The sequence below is a fragment of the Thermobia domestica genome, chromosome 2 (assembly GCF_964235325.1).
Source record: "Thermobia domestica chromosome 2, izTheDome1.hap1.1, whole genome shotgun sequence".
Lineage (NCBI taxonomy): Eukaryota > Metazoa > Arthropoda > Insecta > Zygentoma > Lepismatidae > Thermobia > Thermobia domestica.
Window position 1 is genome coordinate 290,227,827 of NC_137455.1, and position 24,859 is coordinate 290,252,685.

The 24,859-nt window shown below is 35.6% G+C and overlaps 1 long non-coding RNA gene across 1 annotated transcript in view; it reads right to left on the minus strand.

Moving 5' to 3' along the window:
* The window catches only part of LOC145679824 (uncharacterized), a 92,821-nt gene extending 71,217 nt beyond the window's left edge, over positions 1-21,604 (minus strand). The window contains exon 1 of the long non-coding RNA XR_014130571.1: positions 21,230-21,604. This is a non-coding gene — a long non-coding RNA (uncharacterized LOC145679824). The remainder of the gene's footprint in view (positions 1-21,229) is intronic.
* Between the last annotated feature and the right edge of the window lie 3,255 nt (positions 21,605-24,859).

The following is a 24,859-nucleotide window of genomic DNA, read 5'->3' on the forward strand; positions in this document are numbered from 1 at the left end:
GCCTCCCAAAGACTTATATTTTCCAATTTTACCATATACATGTAATGATCGCCTTTTGTTTGGGTTATGCCGTACGTGTATGGAACAAAGTGACAACAATTGCATCCATAATGATGCCGAGCGTGTCCTTACTGGTACATACTGTACTCCTGAACTTCATGTGGGTTTAGATTTCGGATACAAAATTCTACAAATTATTGAAATTTGGGAATTCAAATTATCTGGATCAGAAAATAATCTGTTTAAAGATTATGTCAATTCCTTCTTAAAAATGAAGCAGGAGTCTTCAGGATTTCCTAGCTGGTGCAAAACTAAACAAGATCAAGAAAAATATATTGCAGACTATTATGAACATGAATGCATTCAGTTAACGGAAAATAACATTGAATCAAATCCTGGTCTAAGATATATTTCCAAAATATTTCTCAATTCCTTGTATGGGAAATGGGGACAAAGAACAGATTTATCTCAATCTGTAATTGTAGATACTCCAGAAAAATTTTTAAGTTATCTATGGGCACCACAATATGAGGTACAAACTGTATTGCCTATTGGAGAGCGGCATCTCATTGTATCATATAAAAACATTGAAAACAAAAACAAGCCATGGAAATTTTCCAATGTTGTCCTTGCAGCCTTCATCACCTCTTGGGCACGTCTAAAACTTTATGAGTTACTAACAGCTATAGATCCTGAGCGTGTATTGTACTGCGACACTGATAGTATTATGTTTGTACAGCCACGTAATGAAAAGCCTCCACTTTCTTTGGGTTCTTATTTAGGTCAGTTAACTAATGAAGTTCCTGATGGTTGGGAAATTGATGCATTTATAGGCTTAGGGCCAAAAAATTATGCCTATAGGATGAAAGAAGTTCAAACAGGGAAAGTAGATTATGTATTTAAAATTAGAGGAATTACTTTAAATCATCGTACACGACAAGAAATTAACTTTGATCATTTTTATCAACTAGTTCGAGATAAAGCTGACAAAAAACAGTTACACAATCCAGGAAGAATTGTTCGTAAGCCTGGGTTTGTCATTGTATCCAAGTCTGAAACTAAAACACATCAAAAAGTTCAAAATAAAAGACGACGATTAAATCATAACAGTATTACTGACTATAGAACATTGCCATATGGTTATCAAAGTATTAAGTGCGTGAAATGAATGGTATTCTGTATATATGTAAATAGTAGACTGTCTAAAGGTACTATAATGTCATAATATCATCAAATATGTCCATAAGTTTTCCTATCTGTTGGTACTTGTACGTATATATAATGTAAATATGTCAATAAGTTATTAAGAATATTCTAAGTATAGTAAATATCTTATTTAAATATATCTATATATGTATATCAATATGCCAATATTGCAAAATACATTATTGTAGAGTATATAAATACAATAAAGCGTTACAATTTATAATACTATGTTTTATTCCTCCAAACAAATATTGATATCATACGAAGTATCTGTATTCTATATAAGATAAAGGAACAATACCTATGCTTCATATAAGGTTATTTATACGTATTTTATGTTCTTACAATAAATGATCGTAAGTTCGAAACCATATTGTGGTCATAATGTCTACTATACGATGAACAAGCATCTTAGAAGTCAGTAAAGGTATCAATATAAGACATTAAAATACTGTAGTGAAAAGATATCTATATGTAAATGGGTTATAACACCGTGATATCCTTTGTGCTTCAAATACCCCCTAGAACATCTTTGGCAAGCATCTACATATGTAAAAATCACAATATATACATTCTAACATGGTATTCAAGGTAATCTAAAACACTTATATACATACGGATTCAGAATATAAACCTACAATATACGTGTTTGCATTCACATAGCGTATCACCACAACAACATATACAGCTCTACAATATATATAACCCTACAATAGAAACACTTTAGGTGTTTGCATCCATCCTACTATAGCCCCTAAAGCTACGCAACCAACAACACATGCTTAAAACACTTACATGCAAACGAAAGATAATATGTCTACAATATGATACATATATTCCTGTCCGATATCAAACCAATATACACACATACATACATCTACCCACTTACAAACTAATCATATATACATGCAATTTGTCATTTGTTTAAGCTTCGTACACCATTAGACCCTTACAGTATCCAAAACATAATATTCTATGCTAAAATTACATATCACCTACACATAGATGTACCCTACTTACAAACTAATCACAAATACATGCAATTTGTCATTCGTCTAAGCTTCGTACTCCATTAGACCCTTACAGTATCCAAAAGATGATATTCTATGATAAAATCCCATATCACCTACACATACATGTACCCTACTTACAAACTAATCACAAATACATGCAATTTGTTATTCGTCTAAGCTTCGTACTCCATTAGACCCTTACAGTATCCAAAAGATGATATTCTATGATAAAATCCCATATCACCTACACATACATGTACCCCGCTTACAAACTATTCATATATACATGCAATTTGTCATTCGTCTAAGGTTCGTACCCCATTAGACCCATGCAGTATCCAAAAGATGATATTCTATGCTAAAATCCCATATCAGCTACTGAAAATACAATATCATTACATAAAATATGTTTCTTAGAGTTGCGCGCATTTCCTTCCACATTATCTCATACATTTATGTACAATATGTACTACTCTATGCTGTATATTACATATATCCGCAAAATGCCTCTAAATATACGAAAAACAGTAAAATCCATTCTTTGTAATCCTTTTCTTTAGCATCTCATTAATATTCATTATCATCTCATTAATATTCATAAATAATTAATTCATTACTCTAGTTTTAAAAGGATAAAATCATTTATGCGGAAATACCTACAGAAATCTTCCTTCAAAACTTCTTCCAAAAGCACAAAAGGGAAAGTTGTCTTGCGTACACATTCATTCACTCTTTTTTTCCTCTTTAAAACTCAGGTAGGAACGCTCACTCTTTTTTTCCCCCTCTACGTATGTGGCAAGGTCTTAACAAAATGCGTAAGAAGTCAAACACCCGTTTAAAGTGATCCTTTGCTCACAAAACAAAAAACACACTTCACCCCTCCATCTTATGTGTGGTCTTTCCGTATGGGGAAGCAATACATTAACTTTTAAAAAGTGACACGTACCTATCTCATTCTTAAATTCTCTGTCGTTAAAATAATGATTCCTATTTCTTTCTTTTTTTCACATATTTTTCAGTTTCCATGCAGTAGAAGTCACACTCTCCCATTAAGCAATGTCCAGAACACAGTTCGCTCCCTCCACCTCCAAAAACCCTGGAACACACACATACAAGCAGGTGTCTATGTTACGTTCGTTATTCCGTCAAAGGGCTCCCTCCCTCCTACACCATTCTTACCTAACATATAGCTATGCTTTATCCACAGTTTCCCATGTTTCTAAATACATGAAACTAACTTATTTAACATGTCTTTCTCACCTCCTACGGTTCAAGTATTGTGCAACATCCATATGTCACATTAAATTGACAATTTTCTTACTTCCTTAATTGACACAATGATGGAATTACGAGACACCTCCAAAAGAAGCATCTGCTACGATTACAATGGTGTTTGTCGGCAATTCAATGAACAATGGACCCCCTGCCCCAATGGTATGTGGACATTCTCCACCAAGAACTACTTTTTTATCCTTTTGTTTTCTGCTTTTCTCCTTTACTTACGTCAGCTTACGACATCCCATTCTTTTATTATAGGTGCCTTCTTTCTTTAGAATTAGTTTCTTGAATACCAAGACCAACTGCGTTCAAGATTAACAAAAAAGACTTGTGTGGACATGTTCTAAAGTTCCTTTAGGTATTTTCAGCATTTGAAGGAGGAATAACCAAGGAAGAAACAAGTTTCTTAAAGACTTGGGGGAAAAAAACATTAAGTAATCAAGATAAATTGTATAAATTAATATAAAATTGTATTAAAATATATGATAAAACACTCAAGAGGAAATTTGCATCCATTTTCGTGAGAAATTTGCACTGTTGACCAATTGTTATGAGAATGAAGGAAATTTGTACCATTTTTCGTGAGAATTTTGCACTGTTGACCAATTGTTGTGAGAATGAATGAAATTTGTACCAGTTTTCGTGAGAAATTTGCACTTTTCTCCAATTCTGGTGAAAATAAGGGAAATTTGTATCAATTTTCGTAAGAAATAAGGCGAAATTATACCAATTCTCGTGAGAAATCTGCACTTTTCTCCAATGTTCGTGAGAAAAGGACACTATTCTACTTCGGATTATAACTAGTAGCGTAGCGGGGTATTCCGAAATGGGGATGCCAAAGTTAGTCACTTGTCTGATATAATATAATCAGTAGCGTCTTCTCTGGGTGTGCAAGTCGTGTGTTAGCGCCCAACGAAAAATTAAGAGAAGAGTATTTTAATTTAATTAAACTATCGTGAGAAATAAGGACTTTTTTCACTTGTCAGCGGGACAAAATCAACTGTTGAAGTGTGAAAGAACCGAGAAAAGCTACACGATCTCCGTTATGTTTTGAGGAGGCACCTCTGCGAGTAAGTCGTTGGCCTCGCTTTGGCTATATTTTCGCCGCTTTAGAAGACTCATACTGCGCATGCGCTTCGTGTTTCCCACCTCATGCTTCTATGATCCAAGGCGTTGAAAAAGAACTCAACGCCTTGGGTTTTCTGCTTCTCTCAAAGCGTTGCCAAATCTGTAGATTTATCGGTGGATGTACAGATTTTTTTTATAACAATGCAGAATGCAATTTTGTGTGTGTGTGATCTACGGACTATTTTTTTATTGTTAAACATCATCAATTCATAAGTTAAAGGTGCAATCGACTTCTTACTAAAATACGTGTAAGGAACACGATGAAAAGAAAGATCACTATTTTCTCGATCCAATAAAATTGTGTTCGAAGGGTCAATTGATGAAAAAAAAAAACGACGCTGAGCTACAGAACGGTTTTCCATTCTGCCTTTTCCTTCCCCTAATTTTCATTCACTTAGGTTAGTGACTCATCCGCAAGACTTACGGTTTCGGGCCCCCTATTACTGTCTTCGAGTGCTTGGTGAAAGTTTTTTTTTCCCTTTCTTTAAAACAGTTTTTTTCTGTCTCTGAATGTCGCAAAAAGGATTTGTTTCACTTACTACATTTTGAGATTATTTATTAAATAGGCCTATTATATTGAAATTGGTAGGTAGCCGAGAAAAGTTCGATTCAGGAGAATCATTACTTTTTTTTTTTAACTACAAAGCTATATATATATTGTAGGGTAGATTGTAGATATTTTGGCTTTCTGATTTGGCAATGCTGGGTGTCTCCTTGTCTTTCGCGTTTACGAGTGTGGTGGTTTCAGCTTTTTAAGATGACTAGTGAAAGTGTAATTCAAAAACTATTAAGAAGTCATTTTTCATTAGTTTCTTATAATGAGAAAAAACAAATAATTGACCGTGGTCGATCGTGTCCTAATCTCACGATGTCAACTCTTGTGAAGGGCAAAAGTGGTGCTGGTTTTGAGAGACATTTTCGAATGGAGTTGTACGACATGTCAGACTGGCTTTGTGGGTGTAGTGTAGTGAATAGATTTTATTGTTGGACATGTTTGCTATTTGCAACTAAGAAAAATGTGTGGAATCATCAAGGGTACGAGGATTTGAACCATCTTAATACTGCAGTGAAGAAGCATGGTGAGTCTGAAATGCATCTTTCTAGCTTCTTTAAATTTAATACCTTCATTGCAACTCCAACAAGAATAGACGCGTATAGTTTCTAAATCCGCCATCTCCAATTTTCAAAAAAAAAAAAAAAAAAAAAAAAAAAAAAAAGAGGTAAGTAGATTTACTGGTATTCCTTTCCATACCCTACACGATGGTGAAAAGAGTTGTTTGAAATCTTGCCACCTCCACCCTCAATTACTGCTTTAAAGTTCAGGGTATTTTTCAAAACCCTCCATCTCCACTCAGCAGTGTGTTTGTAAACCCGCCATCTCCATTCTATTCTATTCTATAAATTTGACATGAGCTCAAGCGCAACCAGCTTTTTTGCACAATCTATAAATTGTAAATAGGGTATCAGAGTTCAAAAGTAAATTAGTCTTAAATAACTAAATTAAAAGCATGCACGGCCAGTAAAACCGTCTCCATTGTAGAATTAATAATCGTAAGGATATCAAGTAATGAAGATTCCATAGTGTATCAGTATTTGATGATGAGGGCGAATAATGAATCAACGGAGAACCCAAACAGCACACACACACACCACGGACGACAAGACGCGAATCTCCCGCCATCTCCTACTGTGATATTAGGGGAAATGACGCAAATCGAAAGGCACGCTGGGATTGATTGCACAACGTTGTGATACATACTAGTCCAGTGTGGTGTAAGCATTGATGACGGATGTTTTGTTATTTTATTAACTGCGATATCAAAATAGTAAAACAATGTCTACTCAGAAACCTGAATCTGCAGATGTTGTGTTAAAGGTTGCAGAGGTTCCCAGTTCATGTGTTCGGAAAAAAAAAACGAAACCAAGCTAATTGGGCCATGTCGGAAAAGAAGCGACAAGCGTGTTCCCGAAAGGACAGCCAAAACTAGTTAGGTGTGACCACAAAGGGAAAGACAAAGCATTTCAGTGCAGTAAAGTAAAGAGTTTCGACGTGCTTTCATTGCACAATGCTTTCTATGCCATCAAAACTAAAACAGCCCAAGATGCATTTATTGTGAAGCTTCTTGGAGGGTGGAAAGTTGCACATTGTTCTAGAAAGCGCCCTTCTACAGGTGTTCGTTCGGGGAAATTGTTCTTATTCAGTTACTTTGTTCGTCTCCGGAGTGCGCAAACTGTTCCTGTGTGTAGAAAATTATTTTTGAATGCTTTGGGTCTAAAGAAAGACAGAGTTCATAGTTTTCCAAAACATTACTATTTCACGGGTGAAGTCTCCAAACCAGATAAGCGTGGCGGTAGCCATTGGCCAAAAGTTTATGGTGAATAAACGGAATCTGTTGTACAGTTTATTAAAGGATTTAAAGTCAGAGAGTCACATTACAGCAGAGGCAAAACAACGAGAAGCTATCTTCCTTCTGAGCTGAACATCAAGAAAATGTACCGCATGTACCAAGATAGTGTTGAAGAAAGACTGCAAGGGAAAGAGAGTTTTTTCAGAAACATTTTCCGAACAAGATTCAACCTAGGATTTGGTGTTCCAAGAACGAACATCTGTTCTGAATGCAGTAGATTAGAGGAGAAAATCAAAGCATCCACATCAGAGGAGGAAAGAGTGAATATGCGCGCAGAACTTTCAGTGCATAAACTTCGTGCTAAAAGCTTTCATAGTGCACTATCACAGCACTCGCTTGACACAGTAACATTTGTGTATGATTGTCAGAAAAATCAGGTGCTGCCACGATTACCGGATCAAGCTGCGTACTATAGTCGACAGTATTACAACTACAACTTCACGGTCATCAGAACAGGAGCAAACAACACACTGGGAGCTGAAAACGTGCGCATATACACTTGGACTGAATTAGATGCCCCCAAAAGTTCTAATGAAATCGCGTCTGCATTGTTGGACACTCTGAAAGATGAGAAATATGACGGTGTCAAACAAGTTCGTTTATTTGCTGACGGGTGCGGGGGTCAAAATAAGAATGTCAACATGATTGGTATTGTTGCATTGGCTTTCCGTTGAGGCTCCAAACAGTGTTAAGGAGGTTGTTATGTACTTCCCCATTGTAGGACACTCTTTCATACAACCAGATAGAGTTTTCGGAAATATAGAGAAAGAAATCGGGAAGAAGGAAGTGATCCTAACACCAAAGGAATAACACGAAATCTACGAGAAATTTGGAAGTGTGCACATTTTGGGGAAAGACTGGGAAACTCTTGACTGGCGCTCAGCATGCTCAGCGTTATAAAACCTGCAACTTCACTTCACTTCTCAATTTCCAAAACGAAGAGGATTGTGATGAAAAAGGACTTACAGACAAAACACGTCACAGTGAAGGGAGAGCTCTTTTACAATAGTGATACTGGAACCTTTGTTCGGTCACCAAACGAGGAAAATCACTGCGAAACATCTCTCCAGGTGTCATCCTATTGAAGACCGACGTTAATGAAAAAAAGTTATCAGTTGTTGTTCATCTCCAAACGAAACACTTCGGGGAGAACTGGCGTGCTAATTCAGACTTAGCCATTTATGTTGATGCTGAAAAGAGTCTGACTGCGTAAACAGAAGAAAGTGTAGATGAGGATTTGGCTCAATGCCAGTGTTCCGAACATGATTCTGATGAGAACTATATATGAAAACAGTGTAAAGATCACTTTCAATCCTTTTCTTGTTCGTAAAGGTGGCATTTATTCCGAAGTTCCCATCCTGTTATGTCAGGCTATGTTAGGTTAGGTCAGGTTCCAGTAGGTTAGATTAGGTTGGTTAGGTGAGGTTAAGTTAGATTATGTTAGCTTAGGAGACGATATTTCTAAACGGGATAGGAACTTCGGAACTTGACCCGTAAATGTAGCTAATGTACTATGATTAGAGCTTCATTTTTTACTTGTTTGTGCACATTATAATGTCACCCAACAAGTTAAAATCGTTGTTTAGATTCAGTTTATCACCATCTACTGTTCTGTTCTGAAATAGTTATCATAAATTATAATAGTAATGATTTGAAAGCAAATAAACCCCCAAAAAACTTAAGTATGTTTGTTTCAAAGTCCTCCATCTCCAAAAGTTGTTTACAAAATGCGCCATCTCCAAACTGCTTTCTGCAATAACCGAGAAATGGGATGAGAGAGATGTTTGTCGTTTGGTAGTTATAATGAATGTCCAGAAAGCAGTAAAGTATTTCTAAAAAGAAAATTTTATCTCATATAATCTCTGAGTTATCAGTTTTTCCTGTTTTTCTCGAAACCTTTTATGAAGGAGATGGTGGATTTAGAAACTATACGCCTCAGTTCTTTTGGATTCCCAACGAAGGGCTGACATTGAGTTGCACAACGAAAAAGTAAAGAAAAATAGGGAAATATTAAAGAGGTTCATTAATGCCGTCTGCTATTTAGCAAAGCAGGAGCTACCATTCAGATCTCATAATGAGCAAGCAGCGTCTCTAAAAAAGGGAAATTATGTGGAATTTCTTATTGCAAGTGCAGAGTTGGATTCCACATTAAAAGAACACTTACAGACTTCTTCAGTTATCCATGGAACTTCAGCAAGCATTCAGAATGATTTGATAAATTCTGTTGCCGATGTACTGAGAGACGAAATTTACCGCGAAATTCAGAACACAGAGTTCGTAGCTATTATGTTTGACGAAACTTTAGATGTAAGCAATAAATCGCAATTGTCAACTGTTTTACGATATTTTTCGGCGACGGAGAAAAAAAATCGTAGAACGATTTCTTGGATTTCATGACATGAGTGCTGATAAAACTGCAGCGGCGCTTTTCAATCATGTTAATGAAATAATGAATACCTATAAATGCGCGGACAAATTAATTGCCCAGACATACGATGGGTCTTCGGTGATGAGCGGCCATCTCAATGGCCTTCAAAGCAAAGTGTTGGAAAAGTATCCTAAAGCTCTCTTTACGCATTGCTATGCTCATGTAATGAATTTAGTTTTGCAACAGTCATTGGAATGCAACAAAAAGCTTAAAACATTTTTTTGCGGTCTTAAATCATTGCCTGCCTTTTTTTCTCATTCCCCAAAGAGGTTCCACGAACTTTCTGCTTTCATGTCAAAAAAGCTACCATCATTATCTTGTACTCGATGGAATTTTACCTCTAGACTTATTCATACGGTCAGTAAAAACAGAGAATCATTGATTATGTTTTTTGATCATGTTAGTGAAAGTGGAGACTTCGACAATTTAACTGTAATGACAGGCAGAGGATTTGCTAGCTTCCTAAGGAATTTTGAAAATATATTTTTAATAAAGGTTTTGTCCAATTTACTTGCTTTCTCAGATATATTGTTCAATATACTCCAGTCTAGAGATGTTGATATTTTATACTGCAGTAATAAAATTACTGAATTTCAAAACCAACTGCAAAAGGAAAGAGAGAATTTTGAAATAGTCTGGTCTTCTGTTGATAGAGATGTAGAGGACGAAGAAGTGATTCAGATAAAAAAGAAGGAGATTATATGATGAATCACAGAAGGATCATTGTCGGAGACTGTACTTTGAAATCATTGACAACATCAGTAATCAGATTACAATTAGATTTGCGTCTTTCGAAAAATTGCAGTATTTTGATCTCCTAAACCCATCTAAACTGAAGTTCTTCAACAAACGAAAAAACTTTCCTCACGATTTGTTAAAAAAGCTGCAGGTAGTTTATGGTGATGTTTTTAATTTGTCCAAACTACAAAATGAACTACATGTGTGGTACGCTTCCAATGAGGAATCAAATAAAAACCCCATTGAAATCATTCAAATATTTGATGGATATGAATCTGGTGAGTGGATTCACGGAGATTTATAAGTTAGCTATGCTGATTGCAACAGTACCTTCCACAACATCATCTGTCGAGAGATCGTTTTCGTCACTGAAAAGGATCCACACGTTCTGCCGCGCTACTCAGACCGAGCACCGAATGACGAATTTAGCCTCATTTCCATTGAAAGAGAACTGTTATCCAAGTTACGAGAGGGAGATAAATCCAAATTCTATGATGCAGTGATCCAGAGGTTTCTACGTAAAGATAGACGACTCGAGCTGGAATTCAAGTAATTGTAAGTAAATTGATTTTGATTTTGATTTTCAGTTTCATATTTTGATAATATCCTCCTTCATTCATCTTTATAATTTCCAGACTAAATTGTTAGAAGAAAATTGCTATTTATAGGTTGTAGGCATTGGTGTAACTAGGACATTTTGCTGGGATGGCCATTTTCCCTTACTTTCGAAAATTGCGAGAACTTACAGGTACAGACTATATTCAAGAAATAGATGGGTGGGCAAAGTATAGTCGCCATATGTCGAATGCAAACGCTAATAAAATAGTTATGCGTAAATTGAGGATAATTTATCACATTATTTTCGATCAGTAAAAAAAATGTGGGTCGGCCCAACTTTGCTCCTGGGGAGAGGGGGTCCCCTCTAGTTTCGCCTATGGTTGTGAGGATTAATATATTTTTTCTTTCTTGCCAACGCCCTAACATCCATCTCACGAGACGCCACTGAATACAATACAATGCAATTCAATGTGTTGTCCTTAACAAGTGAAAATATTCACTATGCAGCAAATGTTGTTTCGATGACTCATGTTTTTATAGCTTTCTTCATGAAATTACTCAAATCAGAAACACCGTTTGAACACCACTCCGACTCCTTTGCCCCAAACATAATGCAGACGAGACATAACATTTTATTCCCTACAGAACACCCAGAAAAAAAACTATCATCATACCACGACTGAAATATTCGCGACTGATTGCTAGTTGTTGTTTTTATGGAAAGCTTTGGGGTAGGTCGTATCCCTTTCAGAGAGCAGCGCTGCTCGAAAGTCAACCGAGATATGGTAGTTGTTAACAAAAAAAATTTTAAATAAATAAATAAATAAAAAATAAAATAAAATAAATTTGTGTCTGGTACTGTTATCGTAGTCATCATTTGCTAAAAGTTAGTAAGGTACTATACCTTGTAGCAGCCGAAAACTTTCCATAGCTTTGTCTCTTAGTTATAAATGCAATTTTCTTCATACTACAGTAAAACAATAAAACAAATATTCATTTAAAATCACAAAGCAAAAGAAACTTTATACCGCAAATTTTTCTTGACCATCAACGATCAATGTTGCTAATCAAAAGCATAAATCTAGTACAGAACGCAAGGGCATAGCCAGGGAGAGGTGAGCCAATAATTTATCACAAGAAAGGATTGTAAAGCCATGTTCATTAAACAGCTTGCAGAAGCTTTATATTTAGCACGGCGTAATTTACAACCATCCCATACGATTACACAACACAAATAGAAGATTAACAGGCTGAATCTGCTCATTGAGGCCCGCAACCAGCCATTAAAGTTTAGGAGAGAGGCACAAATATGCTAGGGGGTCCAATCGTCATAATTCTGGATCTCTTTTATCAATAACTACTCTTAATAATTAGGAGGCCAAAACATTTAGGGGGGCAGGCTCCCCTAATTGCACGCCTGGTGGAGCATACAGAAGCAAATGCGTAGATTACGTTAGACGCCAATAAGCAATTGTCTCAGCTCCTTTTCTGCCACTAGCATTGTGACGAGAAAAACCGGCTCCACTTTTGTATGAATTCTCGTGTGCAGCTTCTTTCTCCGCATACCATACTTCAATCTCTCTCTCTCTTTTTTTTAATGTCACCCCTAGAAATTTGTCATCTTGGGTCCGGACTTCAGGTGCCCGTTCGTGAATATGGGCCTGAGTGTGTATATCATTTGAAGATACAAATAGAAAGCACTTAAAGCAACTCTGGGGGCCTATTTCTGTGTATCTACTTCATTGTGAGATATCCAGATACGGAAGAGCCCAAGTAAACTTCGTGAAGGGCGGAGGGTGGCCTACCAGATCGGTGACCGTGATTCATGACAGAATGCATTATAGTTATGCTTGTGTATGTGAGTCCTCTCAAAGAGTATCTGGCTACACTCTGGGACATGATATGTATTTATGATGTAGCTTATTAGTTTGCCTTTAATTACGATTACAATTACAATGCTTTTAATTACGATTAAAGCATAACTATTTTTAAAGTATCACTTACATAAGCGACATGCTTCATAATGGCGTTGAACTAACTATTTATGTTTTGTTCTATTTCCTTGACAGCGGTCGTACGTTCTATACAGAAACCATAGCTTAGTTCAAATTATATAGAGTTGGCAATACTTGAGCATACGCCAGCTTATATCTAAAGCAAATGTTCGGTTCCAAGGGATGACGGGGAGTAGTAAAACAAGTAGTTGGGCATGCGCATTCGACAGAAAGCAGACGAAAACTCCGATGCTTGCAGTAGGCCTGGATGCCCAAGGAACATAGCATACAACAAGAGGAAAGACAGAAAATGAGTGATGCGCATGCGTAGGTTCCGCATGCCAAAGTAAAGCGAGAGAGCGCATCCAGAAGATTGCAGTGGAAATAATTGTGGTAATTATAAGCAAACAATTTATAAATATAATGAAATACATACTTTTTCTTATTAACAGGAGATGCCGGGCATACAGGCGTTCCCTTACGCTACGCCGCTGATAATAACCATTGGAGGACCTGGAGCGGGAAAAAAGAAGGGGGACCCATAAAAACGTCTATGATGGACCCTCTATCAACATGGTCAAAAGGGTCCATGAATTGTATACGAGTGACTCTTGTCATGTTTTTTTAAACTTTTATGGTGAAAATGTTTTCATTAATTTTTAAAATTTTGATGGACCCCTTGATCACGGAGTCCCAGATCAAAAAATGAAAACTCAATCGGAGTGACACTCCCGGTATCCCATTTATTGTCGGATGAAGGAGCAGTACGTACATGTGAGTGGGCCCCCTAGAAAGTATCTTCCCGATGGGCCCCTAGATTGCAGTACGGCCCTGTACACACCATGATATGAGCAGGGGTAACCCTCTTGCAGGGATTGATCGCATGTAGGTTTTCATCCGACCAATATCGCATATTCTGGCGATTCACTTCCCCATCCAAATAAAAGTTTGCCCCGTTTATGAAGAGAACGCTGACTGGGAAATGCGGATCTCAGTCATATTGTGACAAAGCAAAACTGGCGAATTCCATGCGCCGGTCTGGATCATCCTCTGAAAGGTTGTGGACAAACTGCAGCGTGAAGGGAGGCCTCTTATTTGTATGGAGAATCCTCATCACGGAAGAACGTGGTACGCCTGTTATCGGTGATAGTTTACTTGTGCTGCGCTTCGGACTTTTCACACTCGCAGCAAGCACCATTGTGGATGTCTCCTCATCTGTCGCGGTTCATGGGGGACCTGACCGTGGTCTGTCGGCAACATTACCAGTTACAATGAATCTCCTAATGATGTTGGTAACGGTGTTGTGGCCTATTGCAGGTCTTTTGGAGTGGCATGCGTTGAAGTCCTGGGCAATCACACGACTGCTTCTTTCCCCAGACATTAGGATGATCTCAATTCTTTCCTGCTTCGTCAGTGCCATGTCGCTCTACCTGCAACGAAAATAAAACCTGTCAAATTTGGGGTGTCACGTCTTTCTTGCAACGTTAGTGCCATGTCGCTCACCTTGCACGGAAACAGAAAACCGTCAACTTTGGGCGTCATAACTTTAGAACGGGACATGATAACGCATTTATGCTTTGCGGGACTGTATTCCCCTGCAGAAAACGGTGTTAATGGATGTGTCACGTGCTTACCTTCCCATTTGAAAAAAATAACCTGGATACAAGATGGCTGCCATTCACCACGCATGCATCAATCGTTAAGTGATTTACCCAAGTCCGCCCTCCGCAAGTTAGATTTGCTTTAATCATGTTTGTTTCCAAAATAATCCACTGTACTAAGACTTACGGACCACCCTGCAGAAAAAAAGTAAATTATACAAAGGTTTGTTGTTGACAAGAACCAGAAAATAAACTACCTCCACTCCCATAAAAAAAAAAAAAAACGTGTATTGTAGGTTCAGAGCCAACCATGGCACATTCGTCCAACCAAAGCGACAACGCATTTCTTTTTCTTTTCTTTTCTTGACCTTCCGAAAAAGTTAAACTACACACTTCAGGTGGTATCTGTTTAAACTTAAACCATATCTTTTCGTACTGTTTCTAATGGCAAAGGGCAAATCTCTCTCAGCACCGATGAACCAAATGACATCAAGAGCACTTTTCACACCTCAACAGATGGATTCAGCAATATAAACGGGTATGTGTTAGCACTACTGGCTATTAATCCTAGGCTCTGTTTACACCGCTGAAATGTGAGTACTGCCCTTGATGCCATCGGTGCACTAATCAGTGTTGAGCGTGGCTTGCCCAAATTCAAAGATCAACCTCCATAAGGCCTACATAGCTTTAGTTAAGCTAAAGAAAGCCTACGTAGCAAAAGAATTTAAATAGGTCTACTATTAGAAACATGAATTAAAATTTAAGAATAAAATTATTTACAAAGTCGAGAACTGGGGCAAAAGTCCACATTCAGATTCTTGCCCCAGAAAAAATCGGACTTTTGTCCCATTCGCACATGTTTTAATTACAATGAAATGCTAACTTCATAACTGATACCGGGAAAAGAGGAGGTAGTGTATAATGTTAGTGTTAGTGTTAGTGAAAAAGTGTTTCCATATGAAACAACAATAAAATAAGTCATAACTTCTCCCAGAGACTGTAGTACTATTTCCCATAAAACAAAATATTACTTCAAAGTAAGACAAAATATAACTTACCTCATTGTATTAACAAATTTCACCTCACACCTTTACAAACATGAACAGTACACCGCCGCCATTTAATCTTTCTGCAGTACAAGCAATGTTGCACAACTCCAACAAAAAGTACCCCCAAACCCCAAGAAAGGACTTTTGCCCCCGGACACTCTACACACATATCACAAGGCCACTCCAAGTAATTATTTCAATCACAAATTAAAAGTTTAATTAGTGAAGCTATAATATTAGATCTGACAACACGAATTACCCTTTAGCATTTATAACGTTTGGCCGAACTAACTAATTCTTTATGTTTGACTTTATATCACAATGAACTACTTAACATTTTAAACATTCCAACATAATGAGAATTTCTCCTCATGCACAGATCACATAGCCTAACGATCATGTATATGCACGAACAGGCCCGTATCCAAGGGGGTCTAGGGGAACGGTCCCCTAACATTTTCACGGTAGGTTTGTAAATGAACTATAATATGGTGATGAAATATAATATGGTTCGATCAGGCCCCCCTAACTTCTACCGCCCCCCGCCCCCCTATATTTTTGGGCTGGCTACCGTCCTGTGCACGAATTACTCGCTATATGCTCTCGTAAGAGCAGCAAAATCACTGATTACCCTGCTGAACCACTTCCTATATTCCTAATGGAAATCCAAATCGTTCCCACAATGCAAGGAAAGTGACTCTGCGACACTGCCGGTTAGAGCTGTAACTAACTGAATCGTCTGCTACTGGCAGAAGCTAACTGTATCATTGGCTAATTCTATCAGAGTCACACGCTGTGAATTATTTGATTCGTTCTTGCCTTTAGTAGTTCGTGGTACCCAACTTCCTTGAGTGGCGGCGCTACCAGTTTCCACAGTTTCAGCGGGAAGAGCAGCTGAAACCTCTTATACTATACGTAATATTACTCTATGAGCAAAATGTAAACAATCAAAATGGACCTATTCGTCTCATTTTATTACTCAAAATTTCTATTGATATTTTAATGAAATGTATATTTACTTATAGATCAGTTACACTCTTTGTTACCAGGGATATTAAATCGATATGTTAATGAAAACAAAGCGAACAGTGCACTGCTACCTGCTCAGGAAGTACACACCAGGTAGTGTTGTAAAAAAACGGTTTTTTTTCTGTGAAGTTTTTTTTCAATAAAAAACATCGTTCTTTTTCATGTTTTTTTTCAAAAGTCTGTTTTTTTTCTGGCAACTATTATTTATTGATTTATGTTGCAGATTATTGAAATAATCAACAGAACTTGAGTCGAAGCCCTCGTAACTTACAAATCGTTTGTTTCTTTGTACCTATACGGGCAAAATTGTGTGATTATTCCTTTCGACCCCAGGTCATTTTTGGCGTTTTCCTACATTTCCAGTTAGTGACTTATTGCTCAAAAACTATTCATTTGATTGATATGGTTAAGGCCTTGTTTTTAAGAAAATGGATGTGGCTATTTTTTGGTGTAAGTTGTATTGCAGTGTTGCTCACGGGTGGGAAATTATTGAGGGAAATGTAGGGGTGAAAATTTACAAAAAATTCCCTAACCGAAATTCAAAAAAAAATTTTTCTAGCACCACTGCTGCTATATGGGTTCAAGTCCCCTAAACAAATCTTTGGTGTGTTGTCAAAGTACAGTGAAATCCTGAAGTCGCTGGCTTCCATTCAAAGAGGGAAAGAAAAAATTCTGTCATACACACGAAATTTTGACACTTTTTACGCCTCAGAAGCAAAAATCAAATATGCCGGGGTACAGCTTCTATAATTATCCTATTGAAACTTTTTATGGTGCGTTCTGTAGGGCAAAGAGGAAGCTTTCAGGCAGTGGTAAGTTTGTTTCAATGGAGCCAGTAAGAGGGTAATAACAGAGGGAAAAAGGGAAATTTTTCGAATTTTTTACCTAATAGCGGGAATTAATTGTTTTGGCTGGAAACGCTGCCATCAGACAGACAAAAACTATCTGAAAATAAATCTTAGTATTCAAAGAATATATCCTACAAGTATCATGGCGATATATAACAAAGTAAGCATGAAATTTTCAAAAAAATCTCATTCTACCTCAGAAATTCACCATTTTCTTACCATTTCCAGAACATGGTTTATTATAAACCTCAACTGTACTTCCCCTAATTATTCTAGTAAAATTTTTATGGTGCGCTGTGTAGGCTAAGGATGAGGCTGTTAGACACTGGTACATTTGTTCGAATGTAGCCAACAAGAAGTAAATAATAGAAATAAAAAAGATATTTTTTTCCAAAATTTGCCCCTAAAATCTGGAATTAAAATTTTTTGTAGCTAGCAACACTACTATCAGACACACACAAACTATCTTAAAATAAGCTTTGGTATCCCTCTAATATATCCTACAAATATTGTGACGATATCTAATAAAGTAAGTATGTCAATAAAAAATATCTCATTCTACCTTTAAAAAAATCACAGTTATCTTTCCAATTAGAGAACAAGGTCCACTGTAAACCTCAAATATGCTTCCCCTAATTATCCTATTGAAACTTTCTATAGTGGGTTGTGTAGAGCAAAGACGAGACTTCTAGATATTGGTACGTTTGTTCCGATATAGCCAACAAGAGGGAAATAATAAAACAAAACATATAATTTTTCCAAAATTTCCCCCTAAAATCTGAAATTAAAATATTCTGTAGCTGGCAACACTGCTACCAAACAGACGCAAACTATCTTAAATTAAACATTGGTACTCGAATAATATATCCTACAAGTATTATGGCGATATTTAAGGAACAAAGCTTCTAATTACCAAAAATATATTACGGTAAACAGAAAAGTATGGGAAAATTAGAAAAATCAAGGGCTAGAACGTAAATACGAATTTTACGTGCGCCCCCTAATTACCCCATTGTAACGATCTGTACTTTCATTTGCTAAGTAAGGACAAATGTTCGATCGGCGTAAGTTGACTTGCACTCGGACGTATAGGTACGGATTTATAAACAAAAATTTCTAATTTTTTGCCCAAATATAGGAGAATTTTAATTTCCCTAATTGGCAACACTGAGCGCAGGCCCGTCCAATTGATGTCAACAGTTAGGTATCCATCCGAGGTATCTACCTGGCAAGTCTTAAGGATGTCTTTTTACAACGAAGGAAGCTAGGGTATACAGGGGAAAAAAGTAAAGGAATCTCGAGATTAGAAAATTATCGAATTTTTGACTGGGGTGAAATTTGAGAAGGAAATTCGACACCAGAAGAAAAAGAAATTAATATGTTAAACTATAGTACACCACATTTTGCAAGAATAATATCCCGATATCTTAATTAGTGTTCACACTGGAGCGGATTAAACAAGTGACACACCTGTGTGTGCCACTTTCGCCACCTGGGCCACCGAGTATACATTTGATTACATTTTTTTGACTACTAACTCGTGTTGTTGTTGTAGTTATAGTCTCGACTAACAATAATATCGTTGTAAACAATAACTTTATAAGGAAAATTTTCTCTCCTTTTTACATCTTAGTTCCAACACTGTGGTGAGAAATGTAGGGTGTTTCAAAATAAATTTTGGGGTTTTAAGTCTTCGTAGTACTTATCACATTTTACGTACAATTATAAGCAATGCATGAAGTAAAAGAGCACCTCAAACAGTCAGCTACAAGTGTTCAATGTGAGATTCATTCGTCACACGGCACACATCTGGTCGATAGGCGAGAAAGGCCCATAAACTTTCCGCCACATAGCACAAAACACATTCAATTTAGGGGAGTTTCGTTTCAATTGTACCATCTCCTGAGGATTTGCTGACGGTCAGATGCAAACATTATGAGTGTTCACATTAGCTCTTAGGTGAAAAGTCGATTTATCACTGAAGACGACACGATCCAGAAAATCTTCATTGTTATGCAGGAATATTTCACTTGCGAAATTGGCACGTAAACCGTAGTCTGTAGGCTTTAGACCTGTAGCAACTGCAAACAATAAAGACGTAGTTGCAAGCGTCTCCTTAATATTCTTCATACAGACGGTTGCACTATACAGGTTCAGTCTTTATTAAAACACAAAATGCTTCCTCCTCTCTAGTTTCCATCTTTGCTACTTGCTCTTTCTAACGGCAGACAGAAGAAACAATGCATATACATGCGTGCGTACAAAACTGTTTGAGTTGCTCTTTCAGTCGATATAATATTTATAATTGTAAGTTAATTGTAATAGATACTACAAAGTTTCAAAACCCTAATATTAATTTTGAAACACCCTGCATTACTTCAAATTGAGTCATCCTATATTCAGGTCCTAGTCAATTTGTCGCCTCGTGCAATGGCATAATATGCCGCCTCCCCCTTTCTCCAGAAAGAACAAATCTTAGAAGTCATGATTTTAAGTATGCTACTCCAGCATGAACAACAAAGGTGAACGTAAGTGCAGTCGCACTCAGAGAGGCTTAAATACTTACTAAAAATGCAATTCCGTTGTGTCTGTTTTTTTCTTTAAATGTTAATCTATTATGATAGTGAAAGATAAAGCAAACACACCTGCAGAGGAAAGATGGTAATCCTTTTTATAGAATTCACTATCGAGCTTCAATCTCAATGTATCAGTTTGCAATTCCAGTGCAACTAGCTCTTTTATCTTTATTTCTTGATTTTTCTTCTACATCTAACATTTTTTTTAAAAAAAACTTGCTTCTATCTTCAATGATAAGGAACTTGCTTCTGACAAAAACAAGACTACTTTCATATCAAAACTGTGATAACTTAATAAATGGAACAGATATTCACTACTATTCTAGAATTGAATTCTTGCATTTGACAACAATCAAGCAATTTGTGCTCGGATTTATTCGACCATTTCCTTCAGCATTGTCCATGTGGCCTTAAACTAATGCAACATAAACATAATTTATGAATGTTGTATTCAAATAGAAGGTCAGCTTAGTAAATGTAACTACCACCATCATGAAGTCTGTTTCAAACAAGAAATATTTAATTTAAATAATATACTTATGACAGATTTTGCCGGACCATCCAATCTTGCCGTTGCATATATACAGTGGCGTATTTAGGGGAGCTTCCGGGCTTAAGCCCCCCCGAAATCTTACTTACTATAGTAAAGTATATGAAATATCTTGCAGAATTTTCACATTTTCAGGCAAATCCCCCCGAAAGTTAGCAAAACCCCTCCCGAAACAAAATCGTAAATACGCCGCTGCATATATGGTAGAGCCGGCTCTGCATATCATATATATCTAGTCGACAAATTATTTATATATGACATTTAGAAAAATACAATTAGGCAAATTAGTATTGGTTTTTACCTTTAGACAAGTTATTTTAATTTTATATTGCTCGTGACATTATTTTCGTACTTATTAAAGGCCTGCATTCACGAAAAAACAAAATTTCATTTCTACTTTTATTTCTTAGTTGATATTGATGAAAACTGCTGAAACCCGAATTGTTAATAGGTATGGTATTCATGTAAATTGTAAAATATTTGTAGCGTATCAGTATCTAGTGTTTAATTTATGTTGCATTTTACGGTGATTACACCTACATAAAAATATTTCATACTTAAATAGACGTAAGATGCATTACAAATGACTGTTTGAAAAAAAAAACGAAATTTAGAAAAAAAACGAGAGCCAATGTTTTTTTTCTAAAAAAAAACGTACATTTCTGAAAAAATACGAACCGTTTTTTTTCTATTTACAACACTAACACCAGGTATGTAATATATTGATTAAACTTTCTAGTTACAACCTCGATGATATTGAATCAATGGATTATAAATCATAATGAATAAATTTGAAGTAATCATTTATAAAGAGTACAGTCTTACCTCATCACTATAGCTGCCGGTAATATTACTCCTGTAGCAATCATTACTATTACAACTATTGGTAGATATAAAAACAAAACAGATTCCAATTGTTCTTGTGATGGCATTTTAAGTCCCGAGCGTAACCTTACATTAGTACAGAGTCAATTCCATTCCATTTCTGCCTCCAGAGGAAGCTATCTTCATAGACTCAAATAATAAGTTCCTGTAGCCTTTTTCCTATTTCTGTAATATAATAGATTTGAGAGTGGTTTAATTAAAGTTATCACTTTATAGTTGTAGATCGGAAACACTGGGGAGACATTTATGCTTTATGTTGAGTTTTTTTTTATGCATTTACGAATATTGTACAAAATAATGTCATAATCCCTATTTTTCTGAATTCGATGAAGGTAAAAAGTGTTATTGGTTGATTCCCAGTTATTTCCCACATTTTAAAGGTGGGTTGTTGACAAATATGTATTGTTACTAAAAATAATTATAGATTTTTCTATATAGATTTAAATTGTTATCTTGTAGAAATTGTAATAATATTTTGATTAATTCCCAATTCTTCATGTACAAAATCATGTTAGTTGCAATTGGAAAATTTGAAAAAAAAATTAGGAAGTTATTGAAGAAATAATTTCTTTCTTCTTTCTTCTCAAATTTGAAGATTAAATGGTTGATTGTGCCTACCTCCTGGCCACACCGGCAATAATTTGTTTCTTTTTCCGTATTATATAGAGCTTGTTAGGAGTTAATGCAGTATTGAAGATTAAACGACAGCATAGAATTACTTTTGATCTTGACCATGATTTAAGTATATCCCAGGTATTTAATTGCTTTATATCTGTAAGGTTCTAATAATAAATTCCAGGTCCATCTCTGATTTTCCGTCTCCACTGAATGGTCTTTTCGTTCAGTTTATTTCTGATGATATATTTGAAGTTATAGTAAGGAATTTTAATATTTTTGTTGTTCCCATATGCATTGCATTTTTACATAGTTGGTCTACTTCTTCATTCCATTTTATCTGTCATGTGTTCTAGTATATAATAATATAGTTTCAAACTTATTATTATTTAGTGTGTGATATAATTTTTAATGAACATTAGCTTTCATGAATTTTGCATAGACCAGTTGCTGTTATTTAAAGCTTTAATGACACTTAAAACATCAGTATAAATGTGAGTTTGATATTGAATTTTTTTTATGCATAAGAAGGATTGCCATATTGCAAAACCCTCTGCCTCAAAAATTTGACATAGCGCTAGGTATTGTGAATTGTTTTTTTTTTAATATTTAATTTAGGAATTATAAAAGTCGCTCCCACTGGATTGTTCTCCTGTTTAAAGGCATCTGTAAAAAGTAGTACATAATCTTGAGGCAAAGAGTTTATATAGAATTTCCAAATATTTTTATATAAATTTGGCAAATTTTCATATATGTTATATTGTATGTAATTTGGAATGATGGATGAACTTTTAATTAAGTTGACTTCATTTTTGAAAGTGAAGTCTGATATTGTAGGTGCTTTTGCTATTTTTTGAATGTAATTCCTTTATTGGTATAAAGACATTGCAAATTCAAGGTAAATATTTTTATAAGGTACTTTCTTATTTTGGTTCAACAGTTCTAAAGACACTAGGTTGTGGATAATATTTGAAGAGGTTTTTGCCATTGTAAACAATAAAAAAAAATAACCGTAAATTTAAATATGGTTATTTCTAACGGTGGATTTTGTTGCTTCTAAAATTTCGTTTTTCGGACAGAAAGAATGTTGTGATGAAATAATTTTGGCTATATTATATTGAATTATCTATAGTTTTTTGTAAACAAAAAAAGTGAAGAATAATTATAAGTGAAGAACATTGAACCATATAATATTTCCATGTCATCAAACTGGACGTAGACTACTGTTATCAATTAAATATTAACTCCTCCCAATGTAATTGATTAAATTAAACAACAATTTTTTTAATTAATTTAATCGTTAATTTTTGGGCTTGAGTATTTTTCTTCGAATTTCTCAACGAAAAGATTTCTTCTCGTTTTTAAACTTTTCAGCATTCAACATCTTGTTGCCTACTTTTTTTCTGCCTACATTTTTCAGTTGAATATCCACTTTGGCCAGCATAAGGTTATGATCAGAGAAAATGTCATCCCGAGAAGGGTCTTCGCATTCTTCAAGCTATTGCGATACCTCTCTTGAATCATAACATGATCTATTTGATATCGTCCGCCGTCTATTGAAGATTTCCATGTATATCTTCTTCTCTTGTGCTGATTGTACCACGTATTCCCAATTACTAGTGAATTCTGACTAGAAATTCACCAGTCCCTCTTCCCTTTCATTTCTTTTGCCGAAACTATATTTGCCTGCGACACTACCTTCATTTTTGCCTCCGATAAGTGCACTGATTTCCCATTACAATTGCACATGCACCTCTCTTCTCTCTGTTTATAATTTCTTCTATTTTGTCATAAGTTTCTTCTATTTCCTCAGTTGCTTGCGAAGTCGTCGGTGCGTATGTCAGTATCACAACTAGATACTTCCTTTTTTCCTTTAAGTCTCACCATCATATCCGCCGTATCATCAATAAATTCTACCTTCATTACCTTCTCTTTCAATTTCTTTTTAAAATAAAGTTTTTATTAATGTTATCTAATTTTTGTGATCAACAAATAGAATTAAAAGCCATCTTAAAGTGGATCTCGAACAAAGCGATTTTGCGTAGCATGGAACCAATTAGGTGCGTTATGCAAAGTATTCCTGTATATATATTTTAATCACGCAGAATTTCGTATCCTGGGTAATATTATACATAAAGTAAGAACAAAGTAAACATTATTCTTTTCTTTGAAGTCTTGTTATGTTTATTCAAACTTGTTATTATAATACACCTTAAAACATTAAAAACCGCAGTTCTTTGACATAATTAAAAATATAATAAATGAATATCAAGTAAGTTTTCTGCCATTTTCATTCTTATAATTTATTCAAATATAAATACCAGTAACTACAAAAAACAAGTCTCGTGGATCTTGAGACCAGTAGATTCTCGTGAACCCTCAATTTCTTCATTTTGTATTACATATATTTTCTAATTTAAACAGACAGATGCGGTCAGGTTTTCATTTTCATATTTTGCACCAATATTGTTGCTTTTTGAGGGCCATTCTTGATTTTACACACACATACACACACACACACACACACATATATATATATATATATATATATATATATATATATATATATATATATATATATATATATATATATAGAGAGAGAGAGAGAGAGAGAGAGAGAGAGAGAGAGAGAGAGAAATAGATAGATAGGTAAATAGATTGTTTCGCAAAACAACACCAACAACGTTTGGGAGGTAATTCCTGACGCCAAGATAAGACAAAATGTATAGACCAACCTGGATGCACAAATGCTTCCTTTCGGAGTTATGGGCCGCCGAAAACATAAAAAAATTTACTTTAAAGGTCCATAGCTCGAAAACTATGGGACCTACTTAGGTTAAAACTTCACTTAGAAACTAGTATGTGCCCTATCCAAATATCCTATATATATATATATATATATATATATATATATATATATATATATATATATATATATATATATATATATATATA